Here is an 8,022-nt window from a genome sequence, read left to right as displayed (position 1 = left end):
TGTAAGCTATTATATCAGTTAAGAGCTATAATACGTTATCGATACAACAGCATCGATTCTTGATCATCTATAGCGATTTTGAGAGGCAACATAAGCTAGATTGACGGACAAAATAAGTTAGAATAATCTAGATTCTAAATTTGCGTCAAAATTCATGTGAAAACCTAAAAAAAAATATCTAAATAAATGAGAAACAAAGAGCAGTGCTTGCAATTTCTTTCAATTATGAAGACATTTGACCAAAATGTAAAAAAGCTAGATTTCAAGCCATAAGCGATATCCAAATTCTATAAGCTATTTCAATTTCAAAAGAGCTAGATCTAGCTTATAATAAGCTAATATGGCAACACTGATCTAGACTACTGGCCTTCAAAAAAAATTTTTTAAATGGCATTGCTAGAATTCAATTGGTCCCCCCTTTCCTAAACTACGCTTATGATTCTGACTGTTGCTACAGTTGCATTCGTTGCATGATGTGCTCGAGCTTACTTGGCAACCACCGCATCGTTGTCCCATGTGCCGCTGACATTTTGCAAGCTTTGCGCTGCGTTGCGTTGCGCTGCTTACAAGTGCAGCTGAGCGTTGCCAAACATTGACTTTGACTTGCGTTGTGTTAATTTTCAAGTAGCGCAGTTTGCACTCCACTTGTTATCAGTCTGACTGAAGGCTGCAAAAAAAAAAAAAAAAAAGAGCCCAAGCAACATTTTAATGCTTACTCAAGTGAAGCAAATTTAATGCGTTCTTAAATTGCATGCAGCCTTTAAAATGTTTATTAACTTGTCGCCTCTGTGCCAAAAGCAGTTTATGACAGACAACGCTTGTCCTTTGCTTGCCAAACAAATTGACCCCTTGGCCTGCGTCTACTCTAATACTGTGTATGCCTGTGTGTGTGTGTGTGTGTGTGGGAGGATTTGTGCTGAGCTGTTCGGACTTTGTTGCTCTACAATTTGTCACCTCTTTTGCGGCCTGAGCTTGCAGCTTGTTTATCCACAGTAACCACGCCCACAGCTTAAATGAATATTAATGCCGTGTTTGCTGAGACGGTTTTGATATTGAAATTAGTACGTGTGTATGTGTGTGTGAGATAAGCGGCATTGGCTACACGGCTAATGAAATCGTTGGCTTGGGCATATTTGCATAAACGATTTCAGTGGCGAGCGTCGATGCCAAATATTTGAATATCAACTTAATTGTCAGTTGATGGTTAAAGGGTTGAGAGTTTGAAACTTTGTTCCAAGCGAATAGTTTGCGCTGCTTTAATATGCCAAGTCATCATCAAGAACAATCTTATCAGCCGCCTGCTTTGCTCTTAGCCCACATCCAATCAGCATAACGAATACCACCCCTCGCATAACAAAAGCTGCCCGGAATCATTTTCAATTTCATGCCTAAGCCAGCTTAACGGGCGGCCGCAAGCAGCCCCAAGTGTGGGTTGTGGGTGGTGCGACAAACCCCCATTAGTTTGCTTTGTCATTTTATTGAAGCAACAAAAATGATAATTTTGTCAATACAATGCGCTGAAGGGCACTGCGAAAGAAGAAACCACACACAGAATTCATTGAATTCGCATGAATTTCAATTTCGACTGCCGACTGGATTTGCACACACACTAACAGTTAATGATCGAACACATTTTGCCCCGAACGCTAGTTGCGAGGATTTCCATTCACAATGTAAATATGAGCTTGCGGCCTCGGGAGGGGGAGGGGGCAGGGACTGTACTACCAAACAGGCCAACGTTATTGATACTTGGTGATTGCCTTTGGTTATTTAACTTTTATGCAGACATGTGATATCCTCGTTCTGCGACTACTTCTTTCATTCTTTTTTTGTGGTCGTCCATTAGCGCAGAGCACGCAACCCAATCGGCACACCCCCAACTACCAAGCTGCGTTTCTATCTCTTGAGCTTGTTTGCCATTGTTGAGTAATTGGATTAGATTTCCAATGCTACCTGGCTTGTAAGCTGCCTGCGCTTTGTTGATAAATTTTCGTTCCTCCCTTCACCCTGTGGACCGCCTGTCAGACTTGATTGATGGATGATGTCAATATGCTCAACGCAAAATTTTCCTTTTTCGCTTTATTAAATTTGGTTTTAATGGTCGCGCAACTTGCAGCTGCCAAAAGTTATATCTTGTGCACTTTTTTTGTTGCTTTGCTACACGCAGCTTTGGGCTATAATAATTTTCTGCTTGATATCTGCAAGGCTATTAAATACGCATAAGCATTTTCCCACACATACATTACTGGCGCTGTTCTCTCTTTTTGTTGTTGCCTGGCAGCCAATGGAAAATCATAAAAATTTACGACTGCAATAAATTCATGAATTAAAATACAGTAAAACCAACAACTACTTGCTTGTGGTTTTTTTTTTGGCAACCAGCTATCTTGGGTGCTGCTGCTGCTGAAATTGACATGAAATTATGAAAAGTAAACGAGAGACTTTCAGCAGCATTGCGTATACGCAACATTGGCTGGGTGTTGTTTTAATGATGTCGTTGGTTGAGTTGGCCTGGCAGCTCTTGCGGCTGATTGACAACATTGAGATAAATGCCAGCTTTCAAAATGGTTATAAAGCGCCAACAAATTGTGGGCCACTGACAACAATTTCATGTTGTGCTCAAGCAACAAATTTCAAGTTCAGCCCACAGGCCGCATGTCTATCAACGCAGTCCGATCTGTGGCAACGCTGATAATCCAGCCACAACAACAACGACCCAAAGGGAGAGGCAAAGGCAAAGGCAAAGGCAAGACAATGCCATTCACATTGGCCCAGTTTTCGAGTAGGAGCTGTAGCCTTAAAGGCGCAAGTAGTTACAGTTTTGCATGACTATTTATTTATCTTGTTCGTTGCCAGTAAAAGTCTATTCTGTGTGTTTGTGTGTGTGAGTGTAGCATCATAATGAGCGCTTTGCACGCCACATGCCACGTTTTGGCGCATCGCCTGCGTTGAACGCATAAATTTCAAGGACGCGCGCGAGTGCTCAGCTGGCAACAGACGCAGTGTGGTGTGCCAAGCCGTCACAGGCGCTGCGTGGCGAGCATCAGCATACACAAAAGCGGAGCAAGCGAATTGTGTGCCAAGTGCGCGCGCGAGTAACAAATTGACAGCCTGGAGGTATGCAACACTTTTTTCGCTTTCTCCCCCCCCATTTGACCTAAATTCGAGCTCTCAACTAACGAGCTGTTGTGCTTGAGCCATATGGGTTGCTTGTTTAAGCCATAACTAGAAATGCATTATGGCCAACAACAAAGCGACTTTAATTGGCGGTCGGTTGTTTTAACATGCGTATGAATTATTAATGATAATACATTAAGAGTCGCAGTAGTGAAGCGCAGCTTCAATTTCCAATTTACGCATTACGCATATCACAAATGTCATTAATTGCCAGCAAATAAATCTTTGATGCAGTCGCCAGCAAAAATCAATTAAACGTGAAATGCACAATGTGGCAACAACATTAACTACAACAACCAGAGCAATGACAACAAATGCAACTGTTTTTTAATATATGCGTGTGAAATTCATATTTTAACAATGCCATGAATTCGGGTGTTAATGCGCTCAAGCATTAAAAATAATATTTAATTTGCGCTTATCATTGATGGTTAAGCTTAACTCAAAAACTTTAACTGTTGAGCTTTAAACTGTTTGCCAGCAACTCGTTCGACAGTTCAACTGCTGCGACGTGTATGCAATTTCCTTTGCGGCAAGTCTAGTACAGAGGGATGTGGAAAAACTATGCTGGGGTCATTCATCCTGCAAAGTGGCGACACGCCAAAGCGCTGGCCCGCCCCAAATGACTAATGGGCCCGAAAGAAAAGAGCTGGAACGAATTGGAGAGCACAGAGCAAGCCCCAAATAGCTGCAAGGGCTACAGGCTAGGCTTTGGCTACTGCTTACAGGCTGCTGGCAATATGCAAAATTTTGCAATTTGCCATGCCAGACGACGGCAACAACAAGGGGCCCAGAACAAGACACAGAGTACGACAGCCCAGGGCCAGTTGTTTGCTTATTCCTGCTTGCTGCTGCTGCTGCTTCTCGGCATTTATTCGTTTCGACGTTTGACTATTTTTATGACCGAATTGCGTTTTATTGCTGCCCAACAACGTCGATTTCTAGTTTGCGAAAAAATGGGGCAAGTCCAAGCGTTGCGGCTGCACTGCAGCCTCTCCCTTGAAGAAATGCTCCGTTCTCTCATCCATTACTCGACTGCTCGACATTCAAAATTAGTTGACATTTTGGTTAGACTTTGTTGTTAGGTATTCTTGGGCATCCCTTATTGATTTCTAGTTTTTTTTATTTTGTGCATAGCAAATCGCTGCCTTAAGCTGCCAAGAATTCAACTTATTCCTGCTTGCGATTTGTATAATATTGCATGTGTGTATGTATGTGAGTTGCCTTTTCTTAGACTGAGTCGCAAACGCTTCAATTGATTCGAACATTTATTGCTTGGGGTAATGTGCGACGGCGTGGGAGCTGCCCAGACAGACTGGACCTCGAGCTCCTGTTGCCCCAGAGCCGAAAGGTAGTCACATTATTTTGTTGCCTGTCCGGGCATATAAAATAGTTTTACTTTGTATGCTGTCCTTTTAAATTTGCCAGCACTGAATTCTTTGGCAGTTCAGTTTAGTTTATTGTGTCTATGAACTGTCGTTCAGCTCTCTGCTCTGTGTCATTTTGAGCACAAAACAAATTTTATGGCAACGTAAAATTGCACAATTTTTAATCAATAGTTGTGCATATTTTTCGCTCCACACCAAGTCACGTTGCAACTAAAATTTGTCTAGAATTTAAACTATTTTAAAGCATTAGCTAAGTAATTTATATTTATTTATATAATATTTAAAGATAGTTAGACAGTTGCTAGCAGCAAGGCAGCTTAACGAGCAGCTTAAGCAAGAGCAGAAATGTAAAATTTACATGCATTACGATAGTAATCGATAATTCAATAATCTTCTTATCCAACTATCTAAGCGCTTAAAGTGCACTCAAATTTTAATCACTTTGTTTGTTATTGCAACATAACAAAAGCAACGAAACTAATTAAAAATTTAAATTTTCTTTTGTTACGCTTAATTTCTCTTTTCAAACCAAATAACAAATGCGAATATTCAAATAATTTCAAACAGCGCAACAACAACATAGCACAGCTTGAAATTTTTTTTAATTTTTCGACTCAACTCGACACCTTTTTTTTTTGTTTTGGAGGGTGGCTTGCAAAAAATGTAAAACAAAAACAATAACAAAATTTAGGAGGAAGGAAATCACCCTGCACCGCCTGCTCTTTGACGTGCTGGCATTTTGTTGTTGTTGCTTTTTGCCCTGCAGCCAAACAATTTCGAAAAAATTCACATAATGAACTGAAAGCTTGGGGATGTGAGAATTTAAAAAAGGGGGCCTGACGATAAGAGCTCAAAAATACGAAAACAAGCAAACTTTAGCTCAGCTTAGTCGAATGGCATAAAAATCGCATGCCAGTTGGCAGTTTTGTTCGCTGGCGAAAATAATTATTTGCCGTGTGAAGCGCACATTATTCACTTGGGCCGGGCCACAACAGGCAAAGGCGTAACAGCAACAGAAACGGCAACAGCAACAACATTAAATATGTTAAATAACTGAGTAAAAGGCAGAGTTGGAGAACACGTTTGTGCAAGTCGAAGTAAAAGTAAAAGTGTGTTTCCAGTTTAGTGCCAGGCTTTTCATTCTTTTTAATGTTTGTCATTTCGGTGGCGCTTTGTTTTCGGTTTGCTGTGTTTTTTTTGTTGCTGATTTACTTGCGCGATTCGTGCTCGTTTTGCATGTAAATTTGTTGCCTAATTTCGGGCGCAGTGCGATTTATGTCCTTGCCCCACACCGGGCCAGAGCAGTGGCGCTCTTACTCTTTGTCGTTTGCCTTGTAATTTATGAAATTTTGCTGGCATCATCAACATGCACTCACGTTCGCTAAATTTCAACTCGCTGCTTTCTCATTGACATTATGAATGTTTTTCAATTTTATTTATGACATAAATTGTTAATAAATGCTGTTGCTGCTATCTCTGCCATTTCCTTAGCTGCTGGCCGACGTGACTGTGCGTCTTTGGGCCATGATTAATGCCAGGCATAAACGAATTGCATTGTAAATAAATTATTACGCATACGCAGCGTTATCGCCAGCTGCTAATGATGCCAGCGGCTATTTGCCAGCTTAAGAAAAACTTTTGAACCCATGCACAGCTGCCGCCTAAAAAGCATGTCAGACACAACTCTTTTTTCTTTTTATTTTGGTTTTGCCTTTTTGCACGGCTTGGGCTTGATTAAAATTTCATTAACAAAAAGTTGCGGCATACTTTAAAGCGTGTGCAAGAAATCTGCGGTGGTGTTGCCACACACACACACACACACACACGCATGTATATAGTTAACCGCACACATGTGCAGTGGCACATAAAACGCTTTGCTTGTTTTGGCCTGGCTTGCTTCACTCGCTCCTCACTACAGTTTTTTTTTATATTCATTTTTTTTGCGTTGGCTTTTTGCGCTTGAACGCTTCGTTTGTTTGCCAACTGCCTGACGCCTCTTTCAAGGATCTGCTGGCAAGGCAGTCTCTCTTTCTAGCATTTTATCGCTCTGCGTGTGCGTGTGTGTGTGAGTGCCTGTTAAATTGCTTGTTTATGTTTGCCTGCTTGCCGACAGGCTCTATGGCAATCACTTGAAAATGTGCTCATATGATTTTGATTTTGTTTTAATTTGCTTGGCGAAAAAATGAATAAAAGCGCGCGCGCTCTGAATCTTTTGTTTACTTCAGCTGAAATTACAGCTAAAAGAAACATTTTTGCCGAGCAAATGTTTTTGTTAATGTTTGTTGATTTTATTACGCAAAGCTGTTGCGATTGCTTCACTCACTTAAGCAAACGAGCGTACTTAATATTTGATGTGCGAAAAGAAATGTTAACGGATGCTGCCTTTTGCAGTTTATTAACAGTTTATGTTAATTGCAAGCATTTTGATTATTTTTTGCGCTTTTTGCTTTACACTCCGTCAGTTGCAGGGCAACGTCATAATAATTATAATGCCAACATCAGCGTTAATTCACCTCAAACCCCAAGCGCAATCCGCTTGTCCAGACCGCTAATCCAACTCAGTCAGCTACTCACACCCAGAGGCATGTCAAGCATTTAATTACTGGCCATCAGTGCAGCTTAAAAATGCTCGTCCAGCTGCCTGCCGGCAAATCCACTTCGTTAAAACAATATTAAGCTGCGACGCAGGGATGCCAAAGCCGGAGCCAAAGCTTGGAATTCATCAGCGTGCTGCGTTTTGCTCTTTGAAATGTTACGCAAAATATTTTCATTAAAATGTCAAAAATATCTGAAAATATTTTGCGCAGACACGCAAAACGAAGCAAATAAAAAGGAGCACATAGAGAAAAAATTGTAAATGGCAAAAGGCAAACGAAAAAGGATTCTATTTGTTTAACGTGCGCTGTGCCTGAATATTTTGGGTTGGGTCGCCCCCCAGTAAATCGTCGAGAGAGTCGTTAAATTGTTTTCATTATCCTTGTAAGCCAGGCTAGGCCATGCCAGGCCAGGGCAGGCCAGCCAGACCAGTCCAGGCCCAGACACAGCGCCGCAGTGGAGCAAGCTGTGCGCTCCCCTTCTCTCTCTCTTTGTCAGTTGTATTGGGGTTGCCTGGCAATTAAAACCGCAATGCAAATGAGCTGTGCTTAATGCCACTGTGTATATACATATCTCTGAGTGTATGTGTGCGTGTGTGTGTGTGTGTGTGTGTGTACACTCTACTAATAGTTTGTGGCGCGCGCATAGAAAAATTTTAATTGCGCTAGCGGGACGCATTGTTTGAAGCAGCGTTTATCCAGTCATCAGTTTAGCTGAACCCAAAGCTGCTTAAATTTCATATTGAGTTGACCTCTCACACACACGCACATAAATTACGCACAAACACACGCACACACACACACACATACACAGACATGTGTGTATTACACGCAGCAATCAACATGCGAAACCTTCGTTTGCT

This window comes from Drosophila busckii, chromosome 3L (assembly GCF_011750605.1).
Source record: "Drosophila busckii strain San Diego stock center, stock number 13000-0081.31 chromosome 3L, ASM1175060v1, whole genome shotgun sequence".
Lineage (NCBI taxonomy): Eukaryota > Metazoa > Arthropoda > Insecta > Diptera > Drosophilidae > Drosophila > Drosophila busckii.
The sequence above is the reverse complement of the archived record's forward strand: the minus strand, read 5'-3'. Positions refer to the sequence as shown.